We start from the raw sequence: 26645 nt of genomic DNA on the forward strand, positions 1-26645 counted from the left end.
ATGACGAGGCGCGGCACGCAGCCATAGAGGCAAATACGGTAGACGGAGGGACCACACGGAGTCACCCACCGTACCACCCGATTCGGGTAAGCGCAGGTATCGGTGGGTGGCTTATTTGCGGGGGGGTGCCTTATTTTACATTTTTTTCTAAAAAGGGGGGGCTGTCTTATTTGATGGCCCTGCCTTATCATCGGGGAAACAGGGTATATCTACTCTCCCAGGCCTTTTCTTGACCCTAGATTGCTATGTTCAGAGCAAGCAGTTTATTAGTCAAATAACTGAACATCTGCTATCTTTCTTTTTATGTTTTTCTTTTTTCTCATATGTAAAAAGGGCTCCTTTTTCTTTTTGCCCTATCCCCTATGTTGAGGACTTTGTAAGAATATGTTTGAATGAAAATATGTTGCCCATATTACCCTTTTTTTTTTAGCTATTTAACCATATCTCACTTTCTTTAACAAGAATGTATCTTGTAAACTTTATTAAAAAAATAGCATAAATAAAAGAAAGTTGATGTTCACAGCAAGCTACCTAAGTTTAGCTTGCCTTCTGGAAGTTAGTTTTTCCTAGCTAGGTACCATTTTGGACCACCAGAAGAACTAACAAATCAATTCTGGAAGAGATCAAACTGGCTACTTCACTCAAAGCCCAAATGATGAAGTTACAACTGTCTTATTTTGGTCATACTGTCAGAAGTGAAAGATCACTGGAGAAGGACATCATGTTTGGAAAGTTTGAAGGAACCAGGCAAAGAGAGCGACCTGCAATCAGATGGCTGGATATGTTGAAAACAACCATGGGGATGACACTGGAGGATCTTATCGAACTAGCAGAAAACCAATTTCTTTTTAGATCTGTAATTCATCAAGTTGCTAAGACTCGAATATGAGTCAATGACACCTAACTACCTAAGGCTAGATAAAGGCATAAGCCAACAAGGAACATCTCAAACCTAAATATTTAGGAGGGCCCTCTCAGATTTTCTAAAGGAGGCTAGGGTTGTTGACTGGATGTTTTCCAGACAGTACACATTTTTGCATTACTATCTGGAATCCAGAAGGATGACTAAAATGTCTGGTCATTTTTTTAGAGTTTTATCCCCATTTTTTAACTTTTTGGTCCTCTCCTCACAAGTCATCTTTCCTTGCTTGCTTCCACTGTCACCAGCAGCAGCTAATGTGGACAGGATCCATCCAATATGAAAGCATAGGGGTCAGAGCACTGGAAAACATCTCTAGTCAGAGGAAGGGAAGGGGTGAGCCAGGAAAGTTGATATATTCAATGCACTTAGACTTTCAAAGTTCCATTGTAACCTATAGAACTTTGTAAGTCTAAGTGATTTGAAAATGAGCCCTGTGATTTCATTTGATATACAGTATTGACATAGTGAGCCCAATTGACAGGATCATCAACAGTGTGGAAGAAGAAGATACAGAACGAGATTTGGGAGTGATCATCAGCGCAGACATGAAAACTGCTGATCATGTGGAGAAGGCTTCATCTAAGGCAAGACAGTTGTTAGGTTGCATCCGCAGGAGTTTTGTCAGCTGGAAGCCTGAAGTCATAATGCCATTATACAGAACCATGGTGAGATCTCATTTGGAATACTGTGTGCAATTCTGGAGGCCACACTACCGAAAAGATGTGCTGAGAGTAGAGTCGGTGCAACGGATGGCCACCAGGATGGTCTCGGGGCTCAAGGATCTATCGTACAAGGAAAGGCTGAAAAATGTGCGGCTGTACTCACTCGAGGAACGTAGGGAGAAAGAAGACATGATCGAGACGTTTAAGTATATTACCGGCCGTATCGAGATGGAAAAAGAGATTCTCTTTCTCAAAGGACCCTCAGCCACAAGAGGGCATCCGCTCAAACTCAGGGGCGGGAAATTTCATGGCGACACCAGGAAATATTTCTTTGTTTAAGGAAGACTGTGAGGGGACATGATTGAAACATTCAAAATACTGAAGGGAATAGACTTAGTACAGAAAGACAGACTGTTCACCCTCTCCAGGGTAGGGAGAACGAGAGGACACTCTCTAAAGTTGAAAGGGGATAGATTCCGTACAAACATAAGGAAATTCTTCTTCACCCAGAGAGTGGTAGAAAACTGGAATGCTCTTCCGGAGTCTGTTATAGGGGAAAAACCCTCCAGGGTTTCAAGACAAAGTTGGACAAGTTCATGCTAAACTGGTGAGACTGGACTCATTTGGAACACTGGTCTTGACCTTGGGGCCGCTGCGTGAGCAGACTGCTGGGCAGGATGGTCCATTGGTCTGACCCAGCAGCGGCAATTCTTATGTTCTTATATATTACTTTCCACTATAGTAATTACACAACACAGCATACTTTTGTACCCTTAGACATTGTTTCAGAATTGCAAAGGGTACCAAGAATCATCTACATTCACATCTGCTTTATCTGTGAAGATCATTACCAGGGAGAAAAACTACCAAGTAGATTTGAAAATCAAATCTGTGCATGTTGTTGTTTGACTCATCTGACCTATCTGGACCCCCACTACAGATATTTTTTTGCTGTGCATTAGTCTACCAGTCTAGAAAAGCATGGGGGAACATATTTACCCAGACACTCTACTAGGTAACTCTTTAGTGAACTAACTACTTCATTTTGGAAATTTGTCTTCATAAAAGAATAGTGTATTATTATGTTTTTAAAATATTATGACAAATTCTACAAAATTTCTCAACCCTCATGAGTCACACTGTCCTTGATAGTGAAGGGAAACATAGAAACATAGAAGATGACGGCAGAAAAGGGCTATAGCCCATCAAATCTGCCCACTCTGCTTACCCACCCCCTGTCTATGCCCTAATGAACCAATTTCCTTATCTTGACCCTCTTAGGGATCCCACATGGGTATCCCATTTATTCTTAAAGTCTGGCACGCTGTCTGCCTCGATCACCTGCACTGGAAGCTTGTTCCAATGATCAACCACTCTCTCTGTGAAGAAATACTTTCTGGTGTCGCCATGAAATTTTCCGCCCCTGAGTTTGAGCGGGTGCCCTCTTGTGGCCGAGGGTCCCTTGAGAAAGAAAATATCATCTTCCACTTCGACACGTCCCGTGAGGTACTTAAATGTTTCGATCATGTATCCCCTCTCCCTGTGTTCCTCGAGAGTGTAGAGCTGCAATTTGTTCAGTCTCTCTTCGTACGAGAGCCCCGAGATCATCCTGGTGGCCGTCCGCTGAACCGATTCAATTCTGCGCACATCTTTACTGTAATGTGGCCTCCAGAATTGCACACAGTACTCCAGATGTGGTCTCACCGTGGCCCTGTACAACGACATTATAACTTCAGGCTTTCGGCTGACAAAACTTCTATTGATACAACCCAATATCTGCCTTGCCTTAGATGAAGCCTTCTCCACTTGATTGGCAGTTTTCATGTCTGCACTGATGATTACTCCTAAATCTCGTTCTGCTGAAGTCCTAGTTAAAGTTTCTCCATTCAAAAAGTACATTCTGCATGGATTTCCGCTTCCGAGGTGCATGACCTTACATTTCTTAGCATTGAAGCCTAGCTGCCAGGTTGAGGACCAACTTTCCAATGTAAGCAGGTCCTGCGCCATATAATTCTGTAAACTGCATTCACTTACTATATTACATAGTTTGGCGTCATCGGCGAATAGTGTTATTTTACCTTGAAGCCCTTGAGTCAGATCCCCTATGAATATGTTGAAAAGGAGTGGACCCAGGACCGAGCCCTGCGGCACTCCACTGGTCACCTCCGATGTTTTAGAGAGGGTACCATTAACCATAACTTCATCAAGCACATGATAAAGCCTGTGTCAGTGATGCGAGTGATGATGTCACAAGTGACTGTGACACTTGTGAAGGACAAGTTGTGTCTGGTTTCCAGGGAGATGCAGTTGATGGCTAGTATCAATGAGTAGGAGAGAAAATGATTGCACTTAGATATTCAGGAAGAGATGGAAAGAGAGTTCGCTTTGCCAGGCTTCTGATGAGAGACAGAACTGAAGTCAACACAGGTCTATTAATGAGGTGTGAATATGTTCCTTAGAATATTGGGCCCATTTTGTACCTGGCAGCTTCGTGAGATCTCATTGACCTATTCCATCACCATTTTACTGCTTTTCTTCCAAGCTTATTTAAGACTTGATATACTGCATAACACAGTGTATTTGTGTAGTTTACATACCATATATATTCTAGATAGTGAGAAGAGAGAGGGATTGATTTTTAGTAAAGCAGAGGGAACTACAATAATAGATAAGCCCCTACTTGTCCTGTTGTCTGTTAATCAGACTGTAAGTCTCGTAAATGTGTTGATGTACAGCGCTGTGTATGTCTATCAGTGCTATAGAAATGTTAAATAATAGTAGTAGTTTCAGATTCTAAAGGGAAAATGGGAAAGTTGCTTAGTGACATGCTAATAAATGTTCAGTGACTGCTTTCACAATATGCTAAGAATCTCACTGTCTGTGCTCTGTAAATGTCTATGGGCTAGATGCAGGACCGTGAAGTTCTATGCGGTTTACAATGATTAAAAGGTATTTGAGTAAGCATTTGGGGCCTAGATTGCGAGAGATGTTTACTAGGGATGAGGGGGTGTCTCTTTCAGTGTTTATTATTCATTCTAGCCTACAAAGATTGCAACCAGAAAAAGATTACCAGTATATTCGGAATAAATGGGAAAGAGAATTACAACTTAATTTGGAACAATGGAATGTGGCACGTACTTTAAGAGTGACACCTGGGGTGACATCATGTGCATGATTAAGAGAAACGTATTATAGGGTAACTTTACGTGCTTATTTTACTCGTGTACAGTTGTTTTATAGTGGAGGTCTTTCAATTCCACTGTGTCATAAATGTGGGAAGGGAAGTCATACTTTGGGACATGCATTTTGGTTTTGTCCCTTTATTCAGCACTTTTGGAAGAGAATAATATCTTATATGTCAGAAATAGTTGGAAGATCCTTGCGATGTTCTCCCACCCATTTTATTTTGGATTTACCAGAGGCTTTTGGACACTTACCCAAGGGGCATAAGGCTCTGTGTAGGAAGATGAGTTTATTGGCAAAAAAAATGTATTCTACAATATTGGACGATCCCTGACCCGCCAAAGTTTTGGCATTGGAGAAATCAGTTACATCAGTTGGCCATCTGGGAAGCTAGAGATGCTGGAAGGGCTCAGAAGCGAAAAATGCTGTTTTTGCAGATCTGGGATCCATATTTGCAAACATTACATCCTAAAGGTAGAAGTGCAATATTAAGTTGGGTATCCTAATTGGGTTTTTATTTGTTTAGTAGGATTGATGTTTTGACGAGATAGAGTAGAGAGTACCATCAGGTGGTTAAGGAAAGGGGGGATTTTGGGGAGGGGATGTAGACAGTATTATATGTATTTGTTATATTATTGTATTTGATGCATCATTATTGTATTTAGCATTTGTGTCTTTTACTGTATTTGATGTTGTTTGCATCAATAAAAATTGTTTAAACCTAAAAGGTATTACAGATCGAGTGGAATAAACAAAGTTCAGAGTTAGTGAATAAAAGTCAGCGATCATCGCTAAACCTGTTATCACAGCTTTAGCGATGATCATTTTACCAACCCAATTCACAAAATGGACTGTGTGTTTTCCCCTTGATTGCCCATTTTCCGATCCAGCCATGCAAATTAACTAAAACCCCATGCAAAGTAGCCAAGTGATTGATACACTAACATCGCTTGGCTATTCAAAAAAAAAAATAAAAATGTTTTAGCGATCGGAAAAACCGACTGGTCTGCCAGGGGTTGGTTTTTTTTTCTTCTTTTTTTTTTTCTCAATGGCACAGATATTTGCCTAAATTACACAACATCTGTGCCATTAGGAAAAAAAAAAAAAAGAAGCCCTAACAGCTTCCTCTGTCACTGCTGTTAGGGCTCTGCACATGTGCCAATCGCTCACGGAGTGATTGATCTGTTGGGTTTGTGTGCAAATCATTTGCATACAAACTTGATAGCACATCAATCACTCCTGGAGAATCGGCCAACAGCGCTCCAGTTGGTGGTATCTTTAGTGCATCTAACTGCTATTACTCTGTCTTATATGTATCTATGTGAAAGAATAGCCTAATGGCTAGTGTAATGGGCTGAAAACATGGGGGACTGGATTCAATGCCCACTGCAGGTCTTTGTGAATGTGGGCAAGTCAAGTTAACTCTTCATTGTTCCATATACAAAAACTTATATTGGTAGCCCACCAGGGGCAGAAAAATTACCTGCATATGATATATTTATATTCTGCTATTAGGCATTACTGATACAGCTGTTTAAATAAAATCTACAAACAGGTAGACTTGAAGCGGTCCAGAGGAAAGTGACAAAAATTGTAGGGGGTTTACGCCTAAAAAAGTACAAGAGACTAGAAGACCTCAACATGTATACTTTGAAGGAGAGAAGGGCCAGGGGTGATATGATACAGAAATTTAAATATTTAAAAGGTATTAATATAAGACCAAATCTTTTCCGGAGAAGAGAAATTGGTAAAACTAGAGGACATAAATTGAGGCCGAGAGTAATGTTAGGAAATTCTTTTTCATGGAGAGGGTTGTAGAATCCTGGAATGTCCTCCCGAGGGAGGTGGTGGAGAGGAAAACTGTGATGGAATTTTAAAAAGTGTGGGATGAACGCTAATTAGAATATAAATGAGCAAACTTTCACAGTCCGAATCCAGCAAAGAAGATGGTTTGGTAGGCTAGAGTGAGCTTCAATGGTAACCTAAGGACAGTACTGGATAGACTTCTAAGGTCTATGGTCCATAACAAAGAAAAAATACATTTTAATTTAATCATGAAATTGTAATGCATGTGATTACAGGGCAGACTGGATGGACCATTCAGGTACTTTATCTACCATCATTTACTATGTTACTATAGAAGAGAGAGAAAAATCACATTCCATAAAAATAAAGTTAACTGATTGGTTGCACCACAGAAAGGTGTTATATCAAATTCATGATCCCTCTTTATACTGTATGTTCCACCTCCATTTCCACCCTGTGCTTTCCATTGAGATGTTTTAATGTGTATTGTGTTGACATTGAAGCAACATACATTGAAAACATATGTGTTTTTCTGTAATTAATTGCCTATGTTTGGCTTATTCTTGCTGTACATCACCATGGGCGAATTTCTTCAAGAAAGGCGGTAAATTAATCCTAATAAATGAATAAAACGCAACATCCCCTTAATAAGTATAATGATAGTTGCTGTTTTCAATTATGGATTTGTCACTGTGATTCTTCTTCAAACTAAGTTTTAACCATCTCTACCAATGTGGTTAATCCTAGCTGGAAAGAGGCTAATTTTTATATTATATAATGCATTGTATTTTATTGCTGGTCAATTTGTGTCAAGGAAGGTGCTATAAAAGTACAACATAACATAACTAATCTAGCTAGGTATTTCTGTGCCCCCAGACCCAGCAATCAGTTACCTCCTCCCTTCAAAGTAGAAGCCGATCAAATTTCAGTTTAGGTTTCAGCTTCAGCACCGAAACAGGCCTGAAATTCAGATTCGGCCGTGTTTTTGATTTTGGCTGAAAATGCAGGTACATTTTCAGTTGAAAACGAAACTCACTCCTCCCCTACTGAACAAAAACACAATTAACCATCCATCGACCCTCCTGGAGCCTACCTTAGAAGCACTGGTGGTCTACACTAGTGGTCTAGGTGGGGCAGGAGTACTGTTATCAGATGTCCGGGGAAACCCAGACGTGTCCTCTTTTTAGAGGACTATCCAGGTTCCCGGAGGGATTTCCAAAACCCGCAGTTTGTCTGGGTTTTGGAAGTCCCTGAGCTTGGGGCTGCGTCTGGCGGTCCTCTGCGCATGCCTGGATGTCGATGCGATGATGTCATACGTGCATGCATGTGACATCATCACATCTGCGTATGCACAGAGGCCCTCTAGACCTCAGGGAAGGAGGCAGGAGGTTTGGATGCAGGGTGGGCCTGGGGGCAGAATGGAGGCAAAACAGGGTGAGGCCAGGTGTCCTCTTTTTTTTTTTTTTTTATAAAGAGGAAATCTGTTAACCTTAGGCAGGAATCATTCCTAGTTGCTCCTGCCCCTGTATCTCTGACTCAATTGTTCCTGCTCATGCCGGCTTCACTCTCAAAATGGCTTTGACAGCAGAGGTTAGGGCTCATCAGTTTGGAAAAGAGACAGCTAAGGAGAGATATGACTGAGATCTACAAAATCCTGAGTGGTGTAGAATAGCGAGGCTGCCAAAGGAAGTCCTGGCATCCATTTTGTGATTGGAACCAGCATGAATAGGAATCTCCTTCCCATACTGGTTCCAATCGCAAAATGGTTGCTAGGACCTTTCATGGCAGTCTCGTGAGGTTACCACTGGAAGTCCTGGTAGCCTTTGAAAATGGAGCAGCGGCACAGAGCTGGAATGAGTGAGTTTTGTTCCTGTCCCAAAAGACTCCATTAGACCACCAGGCCTTTCTAAAGAAGTCTTGGGAAGGGCCTACCGGAGGAGGGAGGGGAGGGCCTACCGGAGGAGGGAGGGGAGGGAGTGATTGTAGGAGAGACAGTGGAGAGAGAGGGGGCTATTGCCAGGGAAGGAGTCGGCTTGACTTGTCTTAGCTCAGGAGGGGGAGTTTTTTGGTCAGGTATGGGAGAAGGAGTTGGGGGGGGGAGTTTCATTTTTTTTACAGAAATCAAGAAGCCAATTTTGGTCACATATTTTTTTTACAGAAACCAAGAAGCCAATTTTGGTCACTGAAGATCTTGGGGTCAGGTTCTAGTATGGCTATTCTTATGGTCTTATTATATACTAAGGATTGCTAATAGTTATCTGTAATGGCTCTGCTGCACTAATAAACATCTCTGGGTCCAGCTTATAAACAGCATTGAGGTTGCCATATTGCAACCTCAATAATATGCTCTGAAGTCACTTGGATTCACACACTAGGGGCTTTTTGCATATTTCTATCAGAGACTTAAGTCTCAGCCATAGAGATAATGCTGAAATTGCCGGCAGTCAAACATAATATTGAGACATTCTTTCACAATCTGTGCATAATTTTAGCTCAGCTGGGGTAAGTGCTCTTGATGCAAAAACCATTGGCAAACCTTCTTGCATTAAGAAACAGCCAAGCCTATTTTTGTTATCACAATGGTTTTGGTGGCATCATAGTTCAAAATAGGGGCATCTATGACCAAGGGCCAGATTCTCAAAACTAACGCTATCGCTAAACTGTTTACTGACGGTTTAGCCTGTACCCATTTTAGCGGCAGATTATCAAAACAGATATCTCTGTCAACAGCAAGCTCTCTAGCAGTCTCCAACAATGACATGCAAATAGACTCTTCAAACTGAAATGAGCCCTCCGGTGGATTTTTAAAATGCCGAGCCATTTTCTAAAAGCAGCGTCAACTTTTGGCAACAAAAATAAGTGACTGGTCCAGGGGTGCCGGTCAGTGTCAGAGACTGCTAGAAAGCCTGTGTTGTGATGCAGCAGGAGAGATGCCCATTCTTTCCTGCTGCATCACACCCCTCCCTTGCAGTGGTGTCAAACCTCCCCCACCCCCGGAATGATAGCGACACCCCTCTCTGCAGCGGGAAAGATGCCCACACTATCCTGTTGCCAAGAAATTCCAGGTGCGCACTCCCCCCCACCCCGCAGTGGGAGAGATGCCCACACTCTCCTGCTGCCTAGAAATCCTAGCCGTGCACCCCCCTCCCTACACACACACAAAGTGGGAGAGATACCCACACTTTCCCACTGTCAAGAAATCCCAGCCGTGCACCCCCCCCCCCCACCACGGGAAAGATGCCCACTCTCCCCCGCGGGCAAGTGACTCCCCCATGCCATAGAATCTCTCTCCCCTGCCTCGAATGCCCCTTCCCCTTACCTCCAAATTGATGCACAGAGGGTCACAGACTCCCTCCTCCCAGAAGTCCTGCGTCATCGAAAATGGGCCTCCCTCTCCCCAGTGCGACTTGGGATGCAACAGGGAGAGGGGCCTAGGCTCTGATTGGCCCAGATGCCCCATAGGAGGGGCCTTAGGCATCCAAGCCAATCACAGCCTTAGGCCCCTTCCCGGGGGCCCCTTCCCTGAGGCTCTGATTTAGAGAGTTGCGCGGGGACCAAAATCCCACCCGTCTCTGCGAGGAATCCCTCCGTCCCCACCTGTCCCCGCGAGGAATCCCCTCCGTCCCCAAGAGGAATCCCCTCCGTCCCCGCCTGTATCTATAAACTTCATTTAATTATGCTACTGAATTAAAGGCTCTGGTAGAGACCCATTTACAAATAAGCAAAGACACTTTATTAATTTGGAAATATTAATTGGGAAGAATACATACTTTGTAAACGGGTTTCTACCACAGCCTCTAATGTCAATATAAAATATAAATACTCAGCTGATAAGAACCCCCAAGTTGTCAGCTGAGGACTTCCTTTGCAGTTGGCCAGGGGTCCCTTTTGCCAAGCTTGGCAGGCAGCAGTAGCGTCCCCGAGTCACAGATGCTGGCACCTCAGTGGCTCATGGATGTTGCCAGCGACTGCTGTGCTTGGTGGAGGGAGTTCTGGCCGTCTCTAGAGGAGGTCCTTTGCTGGCGGGTGCTTGGGGATCCCCACCAGTCACAGCAAAGGTCAGCAAGTACTTCAACACTGTAGAAATAAAAACAAATGCATTTCCTTTTCTTTTGAACACAATACAAAGACATCTTCTATATACATTTCCCAAAGCTAACATATTTTAGTCAGTAAATTCAGTTTTTTACCGGAAAAGCAGCTTTGTTGTTTGGAGACTTATTTTTCCATAAAGTTGGTCCCAGTTTCTTTTTTCCGCTTTCCCATCTTCTGTAAATTCTTCTGTTGCTGTCCATTGGTTCCTCCTACCAGCATATATCCCTTTCTCATCTTTCATGCCTGCCCACTAGCCCCATGCTGAACATTTCTCCTTCTATCACCCCTCTCCAGCACCATGCCACATTTCTCCCTCCATTCCCTTCACCACTATGTCCAACATTCCTCCCTCTTGCATCCATTTCAATCTGTCCCACTGTTCCCTTTCCACCACAATATTTCTCCCTCTCATCTGTACTTCACTCCCTCCCTATAACCAAAAATTCTCCTTTCTTTCATTCCCATGTACACAACCATCTCTTTCCCTCCCTTCCTCTCTCCCAAGTTCATGCCTTCTGCGTCCAAAAACGCAATCCCTCCCCCACCTCAGCATCTCTTTCCCTCCCTTCCTCCATCCTCTTTCCCAAGTTCATGCCTTGTGTCCAAAACTCCCTCCCTCCCCCACCTCAACATCTTTTTCCCTCCCTTCTTCCATCCTCTTTCCCAAGTTCATGCCTTGTGTCCAAAACGCACTCCCTCCCCCACCTCAGCATCTCTTTCCCTCCCTTCTTCCATCCTCTTTCCCAAGTTCATGCCTTGTGTCCAAAAACGCACTCCCTCCCCCCTTATGTGTTCCGTGTTTGTCTCCCAGCCCTCATCTGCAAGCAAATTACCTTTGCAACTTTCTCAGCCAAATGGAGCTCGAGCCACAAGGCTCGTCTTCTATTTCCTGCCTGCACTGCCCCAGCACACATAGCCGACCAGAAGTCTTCCCGATGTCAGCGCTGACGTCGGAGGGAGGGAGGGCTTTGCTTAAGCCCTCCCTCCGACGTCAGCGCTGACATCGGGGAAGACTTCCGGTCGGCTATGTGTGCTGCAGCAGGGCAGGTAGGAAGAAGACAAGCATCGCGGCTCGAGTTGTATCGAACCCCGCAGGATCCCCGCAACCCTAGGAGGCGTCCCCACGGGATCCCCGTGACCTTAGGGGGCATCCCCATGGGATTCCCACGACCCTAGGGGGCGTCCCCATGGGATCCCCATGACCCGAAGGGGGAACCCGCGGGATTCCCGTTGTCCCTGTTCCCGTGTAGCTCTCTACTCTGATTGGCCCAGACGCCTATGGGCCCTACTATAGGGCGTCCAGACCAATCAGAGCCTCAGGCCTCTCCCCAGTGCATCCCAAGATGCACTGGGGAAGGGAAGGCCCATTTTTGATAATTTATTTATTCATTCATTCATTCATTTATTTATTTAGCCTGTCCTCCCAAAAGAGCCCAGAACAGGTTACAGGAGCACATTCATAGTATGGGTACGACAAACTTTAGTGAAAAATACAGACTTTACTGTATAGACAAGGGGGTTTAGGTTACAGCATTTACAGTAAAGACATAATATACAGACTTCAAATACAGACTTAGTAGGCATAGGGTGGATTAAATTGCAGCATTTACAGTGTAGGTATAACATGGAGGTAACATAGCTTTCCTAGCGATGGGTGTATCTTTGTTGTCGGAGAATGTGGTGGTAATTCAGGTTATATTTGCAGTGGCCTGCGAGTTTAGAGATGTCATTTGGTGTATTAGGCGGTGCCTTTGAAATCCATTCGTCCGGTGTGTAGACGCGGGTTGGTTCGGAGCTGGGTTTGTAAAGAGAAAGGTTTTCACGGCTTTCCTGAAGTTCCAAAGACTGTCTAGTGATCTAATGGATAGGAGATGATGTGCCATAATCTGGGTATGTAATGAGAATAAGAGCGTCTTCGGGCTGTCTCAGATGTGAGCGAATGGCCAGGTGGCAGGATCAGCCGTTTTTCTGTTCGAGATCTCAGTGATTGGTTGGGGACATAAGTTTGTAGTTTTGATGCTATATAGTTTGGTGTCATCTTGTGAAAAGTCTTGAAGGCTAACACCAAGGCTTTGAAGGCACATCGTTTTTGGATAGGCAGCCAGTGCATAGAAGTTAGTGCAGGGGTGATGTGGTTGTGGAAGGCCAGGTTTTTTAGGAGTCTGATTGCGGCGTTTTGCACCCCTTGGAGACGGGAGAGTGCTTTTGCTGGTAGGCCCACTAGTAAAGTATTGCAGTAATCTAGTCAGGATAATACAAACGCGTATAATAGCTGAGCAAAATCGCTTTCTGAAAAATAGGCACGGATGCACTTTAGTTGGCAGAAGTAATAGAAAGAGGAAGACACTATTTTTGATACATGGTCTGAGAACAACATGTTTGAATCGAGAATCATACCTAGGCTGCGGACGTTGTCTTTGGCTGTGAGGGTGTCATTTCCCCAAGAAAGAGATGGGCGGGGTAGGTGCAAGTGACCTTGTGTATCCAGAGAAGTTCTGTTTTTGATGCGTTTAACTGAAGTTTATTTGCAGTCATCCAGTTTTTTATTTTTGTTAGGTAGCAGTGAAGTTTTTTTAGTTGTGCATCTCGGTGTTGACCTAGGGGGAGGTAAAGTTGTATGTTGTCTGCATACGAATGGATTTTGATTTGGTATTTTTCTGCGATGTCAAGTGCTGGTTTGACATAAAGATTGAAGAGGAGTGGAGATAGTAATGCACCCTGGGGCACTCCGTAGCATAGAGGTTTTGGTTCTGATAAGGAGGGCTCCAGTAGTACTTTCTGAGACCTTTCATTCAAGAAGGAGGAGAACCATGCCAGTGCAACATCATGGATTTCGATTGAGAGTAGTCTGGATTGGAGGAGCGAGTGATTGATAGTATCGAAGACTGGCTCAGGTCTAGTAGGACCAGCAGTGCATCTTTTCCTTCATCAAGGATTTTCCAGCAGTCATCCACAATATCTAGAAGCACTGTTTCTGTGCTGTGTGTGAAAGAATACAAGAGGCTTTTCCAGGTGGATTTGTCCTTGGCGCTGTGTGTTTTGCACAAGGTTTTTTCTGCTTTCCTGACTTTCCTTTTCTGTTCTCTTAGGCTGTCTGTGAACCAGGGTGATAAGAAGGATCTTGTGTTTGTTTTGACTATTTTGACTCTTGCTAATTTCTCGTACAGTGACTTTATATCAGAATGCCATGCCTGTGCCTTTTTCTGTAGTGAATAGGTTGTGGAGCTTTGGTGTAGGTCCATTTTGGAGATACCAATGGATAAGTCATGAAGGTTGACTGACTTTGGGGTTGAGTGTGTTTGTTTTTAGTGAAGCTAGGTTTTTTGAGGGCACTTTGGTCTTAACATGTATGACATGAACGAAATTACGTGGTGGTCAATCCAAGGGACTTAAGTGTTTGTTAGTGGGGTTGATTGTTGTTGAGTAGCGGGCCTTTAGAGATGAAGTTCAGATCTAGAGTGTTCCCAGAAGAGTGAATGGAGGAGTGGACTTGTTGGATGAAGCCAAGGTCAGACAGCGTCTTTGTGAATTCCCTTGGTGCACCGGTGATTTCTGGGTATTCCGCAAAGTTAAAGTCTCCTAGGATGATAATTTGTTTGTGGTTGACTGAGAGGTTGCTTATAATAATTATTAGTTCGTCAAGTATAGACATTGGGGAGGAGGGGGCTTTGTAGATTAATATGAATATAAGAACATAAGAATTGCCATCTCCGGATCAGACCTTCGGTCCATCAAGTCCGGCGATCCGCACATGCAGAGGCCCAGCCAGGTGTACACCTGGCAAAATTTTAGTCACCCATATCCTTCTATGCTTCTCATAATGAGATGTGCATCTAGTTTGCTTTTAAATCCTAGAACAGTGGATTCCGCAATAACCTCCTCTGGGAGAGCATTCCAGGTGTCCACCACTCGTTGCATGAAGCAGAACTTTCTGATATTTGTCCTGGACTTCAGTCCATGTCCTCTTGTCCGTGTCACATTGGACATTGTAAATAATTTTTTTTTCCTGCTCTATTTTGTCGATTCCTTTCAGTATTTTGAAAGTCTCGATCATATCCCCTCGCATTCTCCTTTTCTCAAGGGAGAACAATCCCAGTCTCTTAAGTCGTTTCTCATATTCCAAGTTCTCCATACCTTTTATTAGCTTCATTGCTCGTCTCTGCACCCTCTCCAGCAGTTTTATATCCTTCTTTAGGTTGGGAGACCAATGTTGGATACAGTATTCCAAGTGTGGTCTGACTATTGCTCTATAAAGCGGCATTATAACTTTCTCTGATCTACTCGTGATTCCTTTCTTTATCATGTCTAACATTCTATTTGCTTTCTTTGCCGCTGCCGCACATTGTGCCGACGGTTTCAGGGTCCTATCTATCAGTATACCCAGGTCCTTTTCTTGTTCGCTCTTACCCATAGTTGCACCTGACATTACATACCCGTGTTCCTTGTTCTTTCTAGCTAAATGCATTACTTTGCACTTTTCCACATTAAACTTCATCTGCCATTTCTCCGCCCATTTCTCTAACTAACATAAGTCACTCTGGAGTTCCTCGCTATCCTTCTGCGATCTGATTGCCCGGCATAGCTTTGTGTCGTCTGCAAACTTGATGATCTCACTGGATGTTCCTTCTTCTAGGTCATTGATGAAAATATTAAATAAGATGGGCCCAAGTACCGAGCCCTAGGGCACACTGCTAGTCACTTTCTCCCAGTCTGAGAACTTCCCATTTATGCCCACTCTCTGCTTTCTGTTCTCCAGCCATTTGCCTATCCATCTTAGTATATCTCCCTCTATTCCATTGCTTTGTAGTTTCCTGAGAAGTCTTTCATGTGGAACCTTGTCAAACGCTTTCTGGAAGTCCAAGTATATTATGTCCACCAGTTCTCCACTATCAATTTGTTTGTTCATGGTCTCAAAAAATTGAAGTAAATTAGTCAAACATGATTTCCCTTTGCTGAAGCCATGTTGACTGGCTCTCATCAGGTCGTGTGTAGCCAAGTGCCAAACTATGCTATCTTTAATCAGTGCTTCAACCATCTTTCCAGGGACAGACGTAAGACTCACAGGTCTGTAGTTGCCCGGTTCTCCTCTTGATCCTTTTTTGAAAATTGGCATGACGTTCGCTATCTTCCAATCCGTACGTGGCTTATTGAGGAAATGAGGCCGTCCAGGCCTTCTAGTGAGATGGAGTTTATATGTCTTGGGTTTAAATTGGATTTTGTGATGGCTGCCACCCCACCCCCTCTTTTTGTGGGGCGGGAGCATGCTAGTGCTTGGTAACCTTGAGGGCACAGTACACCCAGGGTGGCTCCGTTGTTGTCTTTGAGCCACATTTCAGTCACTAATAGGAGGTCCCATCTGTTGTCTGTTATGGCATCTAGTAGGATGAGGTCTTTGCCATTTACAGATCTGGCGTTAACTAGGGCTGTCGCAATAGAGTTTGTTTTGGGTAGTTCTGTGTTTATCGGAATTTTTATGAGGTTCGGGGTTCTGACTGCTATTTGCCTAGTGTGCAATCGGTTTGTCAGGTCTCCATAGCGGCCTTGGCCTGTGATAACAGGGATGTGGAGAGCCATTATGGGAAGTATAAGTGTGATAGCTGAGAAAGGGCTCGATATATTTGACTGACCGGGGGATTTGGGTTCTGGCATAGTTTAGGCCTGGACCTGCTTGGTCCACACGAGGGCTGCACAAGGAGGCCCGCCTGCTCAGCAGCCCTTTTAAGGGCTGAAGAGAGAACGGCTGGCTCCAGGGAAGAAGAGTTGGGGCTTCCCATCGAAAAAGGAGAGTTTAGAAATGGAAGTTCTCGGAGCAATGAGTAGGATGGCTGACCTCCCTTCCCCTCACTGTGATGAAGAAAAAAAGCCACACGCAGGAACACAGTACCCTTTCAAGGGCTGATGAGAGATGACTGGCTCTGGGGAAGTTAGAAGAATGAGCCGCAACTCTGGGGAAGAAAAAACAAGCCGCATGCAGGAACTCAAAGCCCTTTAAAGGGTTGAAGAGAAGAAGCTAGCTCCGGGGCAGAAGGGGGTGGGGCTTCCCACTGAAGAGAAGTTGGAGCAATGGAGTCTCTCAGTGCAGTGAGGGGGATGACTGGCCTCCCTTCCCCTCACTGTGCTGGAGATTTTAGCTGCACACTTTGAAACAGGAAGCCCTTTAAAGGGCTGAAGAGAAGAAGCTGGCTCTGGGGCAGAAGGGTGCGGGGTTTCCCACCGAAGAGAAGTTGGAGCAATGGAGTTTCGGTGCAGTGAGGGGGATGACTAGCCTCCCTTCCCCTCACTGTGCTGGAAATTTTAGCTATACGCTTTGAAACAGGAAGCCCTTTAAAGGGCTGAAGAGAAGAAGCTGGCTCTACGGCAGAAGGGTTTGGGGCTTCCCGCCGAAGAGAAGTTGGAGCAATGGAGTCTCAGGGCAGTGAGGGGGATGACTGGCCTCCCTTTCCCTCACTGTGCTGAAGATTTTAGCTGTACGCTTTGAAACAGAAAGCTCTTTAAAGGGCTGAAGAGAAGAAGCTGGCTCTGGGGCAGAAGGGGGCGGAGCTTCCCACCGAAGAGAAGTTGGAGCAATGGAGTCTCGGTGCAGTGAGGGGTGATGACTGACCTCCCTTCCCTTCACTTTGCTGTGCAGGACTTCTGGGAGGAGGGAGTCCACGTCCCTCCATACATCAATTTGGAGATAAGGGGGAAGGGCATTGGAGGTGGGGGAGGTGTTCTATGACGGGGGTCACTTGCCATCGGGGGAGAGTGAGTATCTTTCCTGCTGTGGGGAGGGGGTGCATGGCTGGGATTTCTTGGCAGCGGGAGAGTGTAGGCATCTCTCCCGCTGTTGTGGTTTTTCTTGACGCATTTTTCCTGCACAAGAATGTCTCGCTTTTTTTATTCTAACGCAAGTTTTTGAGAATCCAGGCCCAAGTGTTTTGCCATATACAGTGGCGTATCTATCATGTGTGACACCCGGGGCCCATAATTTTTTGGCACCCCCCCCCCATCTGTACAAAAAACATGATTTTTAATAACAAGCCACACGTTACACATGAGTACCTAGGAAAAGGCAGCATCTTACATACTGCAGTGAGAAGTACAACAGCAATACACCCATTGTAAAACTAAACAAGCCAGATCAATCCTGCAGTCAATCCTAACAAAAAACCATGTCTTTCGAACACACAGAACACAGAAAACACCTTCGCCTAGTATGGAATGTCATCACAAACTTACCCCTCCCCCTTTTACAAAACTGTAGTGTGGATTTTAGCCACGGTGGTAACAGCTCTGATGCTCATAGAATTCTGAGCATCAGAGCTGCTACCACCACGGCTGGCGCTAAAAAACGCTCCACAGTTTTGTAAAAGGGGGCTAAAATAGAAATACATAGACAAAGGTTAAATTGAACCAGCAAGAAGCTGGACTTTGCATACAATGCAATACCACAGAAACAGTGACACATGTCTCCTAAAGCAATAAATAAATAGAAAATTTTTGTTCTTCCTTTGTCTTCTCTGGTTTCTGCTTTCCTCATCTTCTTGTTACTTTCTTTCCTTCACTGTCTGCCCTCTCTCTGCCCCTATATGGCATCTTCTCTCTATGCCCCTTCCAGAAACTGTATGCCTCCCCCTTCCATCTCTCCTTTCACCCCCATTGGTCTGGTATCTGTCTCCTCTGCTTCCCCACTGCTCTGGCATCTCTCTCTCCGCTCCCTTCCTCCTGTTCTTCACTGGTCTTCCTTCTCAATTTATTTTCTGCCAATTTTTATTATTCAGTCCTCAATTTCCCTCTTTCACTGTGTCTACCTATAGCTAGCCACCTCTTTCCTTCACCCCTTCCAGTAACTAACTCTATCCTCTTCCCTCAATCCTGCATGTGCCCTTTTTTCTTTCTCCTCCCCACTTCCTTCCAGCATCTGCTCCCCCTTTCCCTCACACTTCCATTCAGCAGCTATCCTTCCTCTCCCCCACACTTCCATTCGGTGTCTGTTTCCCTCTCTCTACCCCTTCCATCTACTGTTCACCCTCTATCTCGCCCCTTCCATTCACTGCCCTCTGTACTCTTTCTATCCAGTGTGCACCCTCTCTCTCTCTTCCATATGGCATCTTCCCTCTTTCTATGCTACTTCCATAAACTATCTATCCCATGCCCCTTCTCTCCTTTGTACATAATTGATTTCAACTCTGTCACCTCTCCGCTTTTCTCTCTCTGTCACCACCCCTTCCCCTATGCTCTGGCATCTCTCTTTTCTCCTTTCTTTCCTTCCCACCTCACGGTCTGGCATTATCCCTTCCCTGATTCCCGGCATCTCTCTCCTTTCCTTTTCTTCCATCTCTCCATGCTCTGACATCTCCACCTTCCTTTTACCTTGATCTGGCATACCTTCCTCCTTCCCTTCAAGCCCTGGCATCTCCTTTCATTCCCTCCAGTTGGGTACAGCAACACTCTCCCCAATTCTCTCCCCCTCTGCACCCTTTCCTTCTTCTATCACCCAAGGCCTGGTGTCCTGAACTTCATCGGGCAGCAGCAGCATTCACAATTCACTGCTGTTGCCCGCTTCAGGCCTTCCTCTCTGTCGGGTCCTGTCTTCATGAAAACAGGAAGTAGGCAGGACCCGGCAGAGAGGAAGGCCTGAAGTCGGCAACAGCAGCGAATTGTAAAAGCTGCTGCTGCCCGAAGAAGGTAATGGCGCCAGGCCTTGGAGCACCGAGGCAGACCACTTCTCCCGCCTCCCAGCGGACCCTCCTATCTTTCCCCCCCAAGTGAACCTTTCCGACCCTCCCAGCGAGAGCAGCAAACCTCCCTTCAGTAGCGTTGGCTGCTTTGCGGCTTACTCCTGCCGGTGAAGCGTTACTGATGACGTCATCAGTGATGCGGCAGTGGGAGGAGAAAGCCGCGAAGCAGCTGACGCTACTGGAGGGAGGTTTGCTGCTCTTGCTGGGAGGGTGGGAGCGCGATAGGGACCGAGCTGGCTGTGCACCCCCCTAAGGCTGCACCCGGGGCGGACCACCCCCTCCCCTTGGTACGCCACTGGCCATATATACTCGAATATATGTTGATCTGAATATAAGTCGAGACCCCCATTTTTCCTCCCAAAAGGAGATAAAATGGTTGACTTGAATATGTCAGGCAGCTTAATATTCAAGTGCCCTGCCCGGATCAGCACCCAGCACTCCCTCTCTCCCCTGTCAGATTCTGCACCCAGCTCCCTTCCCTCCATCTCATCAGGCTCTGCACCCAGCCCCCTCCCTGCCAGGCACTGCACCTAGCCGCCTTCCGTCCCTCTTGTATCAGGCTCTGCACCCAGTCCCCTCACTGCCAGGCACTGCACACAGCCCCCTTCCCTCCCTCCCAGGCTCTCCACCCTGTCCCCCCTCCCTGCCCTGTCCATCGTACCTCCTCTGCCTCTGGAATCCTCTGTGGTCCAGAGGTGTAGTGAGCATTCTATGCTCCTGCCCCATTGCTAAACTGGTCAGTCGCTGCCGCAGGTTCTGGCTTCATTCACTGAGCATTACCGAACAGGAGCATGCTTTGGCGCTGCTGCTCAGCGCTGAACGGCTTCCTGAATGGCTCCCATTAATTCTGGGCCAGGGGGGCCCGACTATGCTAGGGGGTCTGGCAGCCTATCTTCACGGGGGATGGGGGTGTCTGACAGGAGGGACTGATCATCCCTTCTGTCACGATCATTACAGGGGGGTTCGGGGGTGGTTGGCAGGAGGGACTGAGCATCCCACCTGCCGGGGGATATGGCGGCAGGGTGGTGGCAGGAAGAATTGGGCACTCCTCCTGCTGCGGACATTCGGGGATGGGGGGCTTCAGGGTTTCCAGCAGGAGGGTCTGGGCATCCCTCCTGTCAGTAGTCTTCGTGGGGGTGGATCCCTGCCGCAGCAGCTAAACTGATCGCAGCAGGGAAGTTCCCTTGCCGATCAGTTCAGTGGCCATGTGGCCTACATTTCAGGCACCTTCCACGGACCTAGGGAAGCGCCTAGGGTCACCTAGGGCCACCTAAGCTTACCTAAGGCCACTTTCAGGTGAAACCACGCTTAGCCTTAGGCAAGGTTAGGCAGCCCTACACACCTCTCTAGATTCCTGGAGGTGCCTACAATGTAGGCAGCCTGCCTCAGGAGTTTTTTTCAAAAACGTATGTCCCAATTGGCTTTTAGACAGTGGTAGGCTGCCTAAAATCAGGATGCTGTTTGTAGAATTTGCTCTTCTGAGTCACAAAACCCACCCTGGCAATCAAATGTACAGGTTCTCTTCCCATTTTTTAATAAGCAGTTTCTCCAAACTGTGGCAGTATCCAAAGTCCCAACAAGCAGGTGGTAAAAAAGCCTATTCTTGGCAATTAACAGCAAAGCGTCATTCAAACAAAAACATAACACTGAGAACTCAATTATACTCCTGGCTGGGCTTCACAGCAATTCACAGACCAACTTTAACTGGAATTCCACTCCTTGCTGGCTCTCAGCATTGCTTGGCAAAAATTATAAGCAAACACAAAAGAAATACAATGTCCAAGCTAGCAAACACAGTCCTTTTCCTTCTCTCATAAAATTCTTGGTTGGACTGAGAAGCAGCTTACAACACAGTCTCTCAGAGGGGAAAAGAAAAAAAACCAATTCCTCCTCTCTCTGATTATAATTATAAGACTCTTTCTTTCCAGCAAAATAAATCCACCAAAAAGCAAACAATTCAAGTTATTATGAACCCACCTACATGTTTTCCTGAGGCTCCATTAGCTCCACAATCAATTCAATTGTGTCTATTTCCTCAAATCCCTCTGGACCTTCAGTGGTTTGAAGCAGGGGTTGCTCTCCCTCTTCAGCCATTTCCACCTTACTGCCCTGTCAATTTCAAGTGGACTGTTCCTCTTCACGCTCCTGCCTGGCTTCCTGGTTCAGGGCTCTCTCCTTATGACTCACAGCACCACACCCACACCTCCTGGGAAGGGGGATAGGGCTTAGCTCGCTAGGGTTCAGAGTGTGGTTTTTCCTATGCTCTCTGCTCTGGGGCTATCTTAAAGAGACAGGCTTCTTATTGAAAAATGCAAACTCGCCACGCTTTGTAGCAGGTCTATTCTGATAAGGGACTTCCTGACTATTACTATTGGCCAAGTCACTATCCTGTTCCCCTTCACTCTCTGAGGAGTAGGCAACTACCTTACGGTGTTTGGTATTAACTTGGTCAGCTCTTCTGACCAACAGACATGTGTTTCTTCTTCTAATAATAATAATAATAATAATTTATTTTCTTGTATACCGCTCAACCAGTAGTTCTAAATCCCTTTGGGAAAACTCTAGGGCTGGTCTTGGGTTTGTCACACTATTCAATGCCAGGCTATGTCTGGGCATAGGCATTGAATATTGCTTCTAACATTTAAAACCCAAATCTCAAAAGAACCACAATTCATAGATAAATTACTCATTCCATATACTACCCCACGTACTCTCCGATCTATGGATCAAAACCTGTTAACTGTCCCGTCACTGAAAATAATAGAAACCCAAAGACTAGACTTTTTCTTAGTGAACGCGCCTAGGCTCTGGAACACTATGCCATTATACCATAGAGAGGAAGAAAACCTAGCATTTTAAAAGTTCCTTGAAAAGCTTTTTTAAAGATGCTTTTGACCCATAACTCCCTCAAAACGTTTTTGCAACCTCTCTCTTCATATCTTCCTCCCACCAACCCTATTGTAATTTCCATATATGTTACCTTTTCTTTTCTACAACAAACTGTAGTTCTACTCCCCTATCCTTATGTACCAGTTAGTTTATGTACCCATTTTGTTTCAAATGCTTTAATTGTGATTAGTTTTTAAACTGTATGATATTTTATGTTCTTTATAATTTTATTGATGCATTTCGCTTAGAAACACTTGATAAGCAATTTAATCAAATACTAATAAACCTTGAACCTTGAATATCCAGTTTAAAGATCACAATATTAAGTATTGCCAGCCACTGAATTAACCATTAAGCAAAATAAGCATGTGCTTAAGGCACCAAGGGAACAGGGCACCACAAAGTTTTTTCCCCTAGCTATCTGCCACACTCATTATCAAGATGAATTTCAACGTTTTTCTAATCATCTATAATAATGAAACCCTAGAGCGTGCATGCGCTCTTGAAACTTCGTGATTCCTGGCGCCGTGAGGTGTGCCTCTGTGCTGAATTCGATTTTCGAACACGGAGGCAGGCCAGAACACGGAGCAACTCCCCCCTCGCCATCACTCACCGCCAGAGTGCCGCCTCACTGCTGCCACTGATTTGGAGGGGGGGGGGCACAGGCGCACCTGCCAGCATCTTCTTCTCACCCTTAACCCTCTTGCCTGCTCACCCGCCCACCGCAGCTCCTCTCTCGAACGGGCTGGGAACCACGGGCGGGCGGCCCGCAGACAGGAGGCTGCCAAAACGCACGAAGCTTCCCCGGGGAGGGGTGAAACGGCAAGCGATGGCGAGGAGGGAGTCAGAGTAGGCTGCAGAGGCTGTCGGTGCCTGCAGGTCGCGGCGGCTTCAGGCGGATGTCGGTGGAGGGCAGAGTTGTCGGTGTCAGCTTCAGGCAGATGTCAGTGGAGGTAAGTGTTGCTTCTGGACATGGGAAGAGGTGCTGATGGACGGGGGGGGGGCAAAAAAAGGAAGGGAGGCCTACTGCTGGACAGGGGGAACAGAAAAGAGGTACTGCTGGACAGGAAGAGGTGCTGATGGACAGGGGGGGGCGAAAAAAGGAAGGGAGGCCTACTGCTGGACAGGGGGAGTAGAAAAGAGGTGCTGCTGGATGGGGGGGGGCAGGAAAAGAAAGGGAGGCCTATTGCTGGACAGGGGGAACAGAAAAGAGGTATTGCTGGACAGGAAGAGGTGCTGATGGACAGGGGGGGCGAAAAAAGGAAGGGAGGCCTACTGCTGGACAGGGGGAGTAGAAAAGAGGTGCTGCTGGACGGGGGGGGGGGCAGGAAAAGGAAGGGAGGCCTATTGCTGGACGGGGGGAACAGAAAAGAGATACTGCTGGACAGGGGGGAGTTAAAACAAAGGGAGAAGGGCTGCTGCTGGATAAGGGGAGCAATGAAGGGGTGGTGGTGGACACGGGAAGAAAAAGGAAGGGAGAATGGACAGGGGGAGCAGGCAAGGGGTGGTGGTGGACAGCCGAGGAAAAAGAAAGACAGAAATACAGAAATAGACTAAGGAGAGAGAGAGAGAAAGAAAGAAATACAGACACACACACACACACACATATTCCAGCACCCGTTAATGTAACGGGCTTAAAGACTAGTTATAAATATATATGATATTTTGTTTTGTACAATAATGATATTTCTCAGCACTTATTGAGTCTTAGGGCTCCTTTCACTAAGATGCGTTAGGGCCTTAATGCATGGAATAGCGCGCTAAATTGCCGCACGTGCTAGACCTTAACGCCAGCATTGAGCTGGCGTTATTCTAGAAGCATACCGCGCGGTGTAGCACGTGGGAATTTCGTGCATGTGCTAAAAACGCTAGTGCATCTAAGTAAAAGGAGCCCTTAATGTCTTGTCAGTTAAACAATGGAAGGGCCAAGAGGCATCATTCTTGGGTTGAACTTAGGGCATCAATTGGGCTTAATTCGGACCAGAGTGCTGTATCTGCATAAATAACAGGGCAAACATAGGATTACTATTTATTTATTAACCACCTTTATAAACAGATTCACCCAAGGCAGTGTACAGCAGATATAATTCAACATAAAACTTACAATTTTGTTAAAAGCGTAACAGTAGTAAAAAGACCAAATATAAACAAAAATACAATGAATAAGGTAAGTTAACATCAGTAAACTAACTTAATAATATGACTACCATGAAACAGTTTAAAAAATATACTTATTAACAGCTCTGAAATTTAAATAAGAGATATATAGTAAATACTGAAAGGGAGACATACTTATGAAGCATCTCATAAGCACAAATCAGAACATTCAAATAACATAGATATGATGCTAATGCTTTTCTATAATACAACTTATCCTATAGCCAAGGTGTCATATTTTTTATGGGAAAAAGAGGACACATGATCCTGCCCCTTTTCACCCCCAGCCCTGCCGTATTCCACCCCCAGCCCTACTTTGTACCGCCCAAGCCCCATACCCACACAATCTCATCTCCTTTTCTCTCCAGAGCTTGAGACTGCATTTCGAAGGCTTCCGAGCATACATGTGTTGTCATTGGGTCACATCCGCGCATGCTCGGAGGCCCTACAACTGTAGCGCCCAGCTCTCACAGAGCTGGTAATCCCTACCCCAATTAAGTACGTGGGCACTAGTACTATAAATATTGCCTTTGTCAGTATAAACTCCCTGCTCCTCTTCTGACTAGATCAATATGATTTATCCAGAAGGTTTTCCTACCTGATTAAATTGCTTTGAATAATAAACCCCATGTTATGTCTGGAGTTTTGGTTGTACAATAATATATAGGGCCTAACTGCTTGAAGGAAAAGCTCCTGTCAATTTTGAATTTTACATAAACCTATAGGATTTCTACAGCTAGTTATATTACAGCATGGAAGTTTTTCTGAGTAATTCCTAGTTTATGGAATAGCCTTCTATGGAAGCTAAAGTGATGACAGATTTGAAGACCTGGCTGTTTGAAAAACAGGCTTTTTTAGTGATTATTTTTTTCTTTTATTTTGGTGTTTGCTATTTATTTTGATTTAGTTTTATGTACATATTTTGGTTTTATGTTGCTTCTGTTTGAATTGTATTCATTATATGTTATGTTTTATGCTAAGTTAATCAGGTTTTCTATTCCACCTTTAGCTATTCAATTCAAGGTCGGATTATATTACAAAATGTCAGGTCAGTTACCCAGGAAGTTACAATGGACAGATGTTGGACATTCAATAAGGATGCTAGTACAGGTACAACTATTAATACAGTTAGTTCACAGTTTCAAATATATACCGTGTTTCCACAAAAATAAGACACTGTCTTATATTAATTTTGGGCCCAAAAACGCACTAGGTTTTATTTTCGGGGAAACACGGTATTTCAGCAGCCATTTCAAAGGCAAATTAAAAACCTGAACAATGAAAAATTGTCAGGTGCTTCTCAAAACAAACAGCTTATCTGCTAAAGCTGTAACCTCAATGAGACTAAAGAGCACAATCTGCTTCATTAACAGTGCTACATTTAGCACACTTCTGAGTAAAATTAGAAAGACTGTATTTAGATAGGTTTTTTTTTTCCTTCCACAAACATAGATTTATTATACAAAAACTGACAAAACATGAGCTACATATGGTAGCACCTTACTACGGTACCATAGCTCAAAAATATGTGCTTGATCAATCCTGCTATCTTCCTCCTGCCAACTGCCATGCACCCCCCGCTGACCCTTACATTTCTCCCTCCATCCATATCCTGCCGATCGCGAGACCAAAATACTGTACCTTGTTCCAACTGTCAGCATTAGCAGCAATCTAGACAGGCTGCTTTGCGGCCTTCTTCCGCGCTTCAACTAGGGCTTATTTTTGGGGTAGGGCTTATATTAAGACCTACCCCGAAAATCATGCTAAGGTTTGTTTTCAGAGAAACACGGTAGTTACAATTACAGGTAGGTCATCATTGGCTTTGTTTTGTCCCAGGAGTTGCATTAGACAGTTTAGGAATGGTCTTTTATAGTTCCCATTTCAGTTATTTCAGGTTTGGCTCCCTTTCTTGGTATAGAAATGTTTTAAAAAGGTTGCTGAACCTGAGATAGTGGTGTCTCAAGATTGTAGTGTAAATGGTAGTTGGTTCCAGCATTTTGCTAAATTGATATTGGATGGATAAGGTAAGTGGGGATGAATATAGCGCAGTGGTTAAAGCTACAGTCTCACCACTCAGTGGCGTAGCGAGGGTGATTGACGCCCGGGGCGGTGGTGCCCCTCCCTGCTCTCTTCTCTGCCACCCCTGCTCCTTCCCAACCCCCCCTGCCACGTGTGCACCCCCCTTACCTTCCCCATACCTCTTTAATTTTC

General features: G+C 45.2%; 1 long non-coding RNA gene across 1 annotated transcript in view; it reads right to left on the reverse strand.

The window, feature by feature from the left end:
- Positions 1 to 26645, reverse strand: part of LOC117354816 — a 99601-nt gene that overhangs the window by 72281 nt on the left and 675 nt on the right. The gene's annotated exons all lie outside the window — the stretch shown is intronic.

Source organism: Geotrypetes seraphini, chromosome 1 (genome assembly GCF_902459505.1).
Source record: "Geotrypetes seraphini chromosome 1, aGeoSer1.1, whole genome shotgun sequence".
NCBI classification, from domain to species: domain Eukaryota; kingdom Metazoa; phylum Chordata; class Amphibia; order Gymnophiona; family Dermophiidae; genus Geotrypetes; species Geotrypetes seraphini.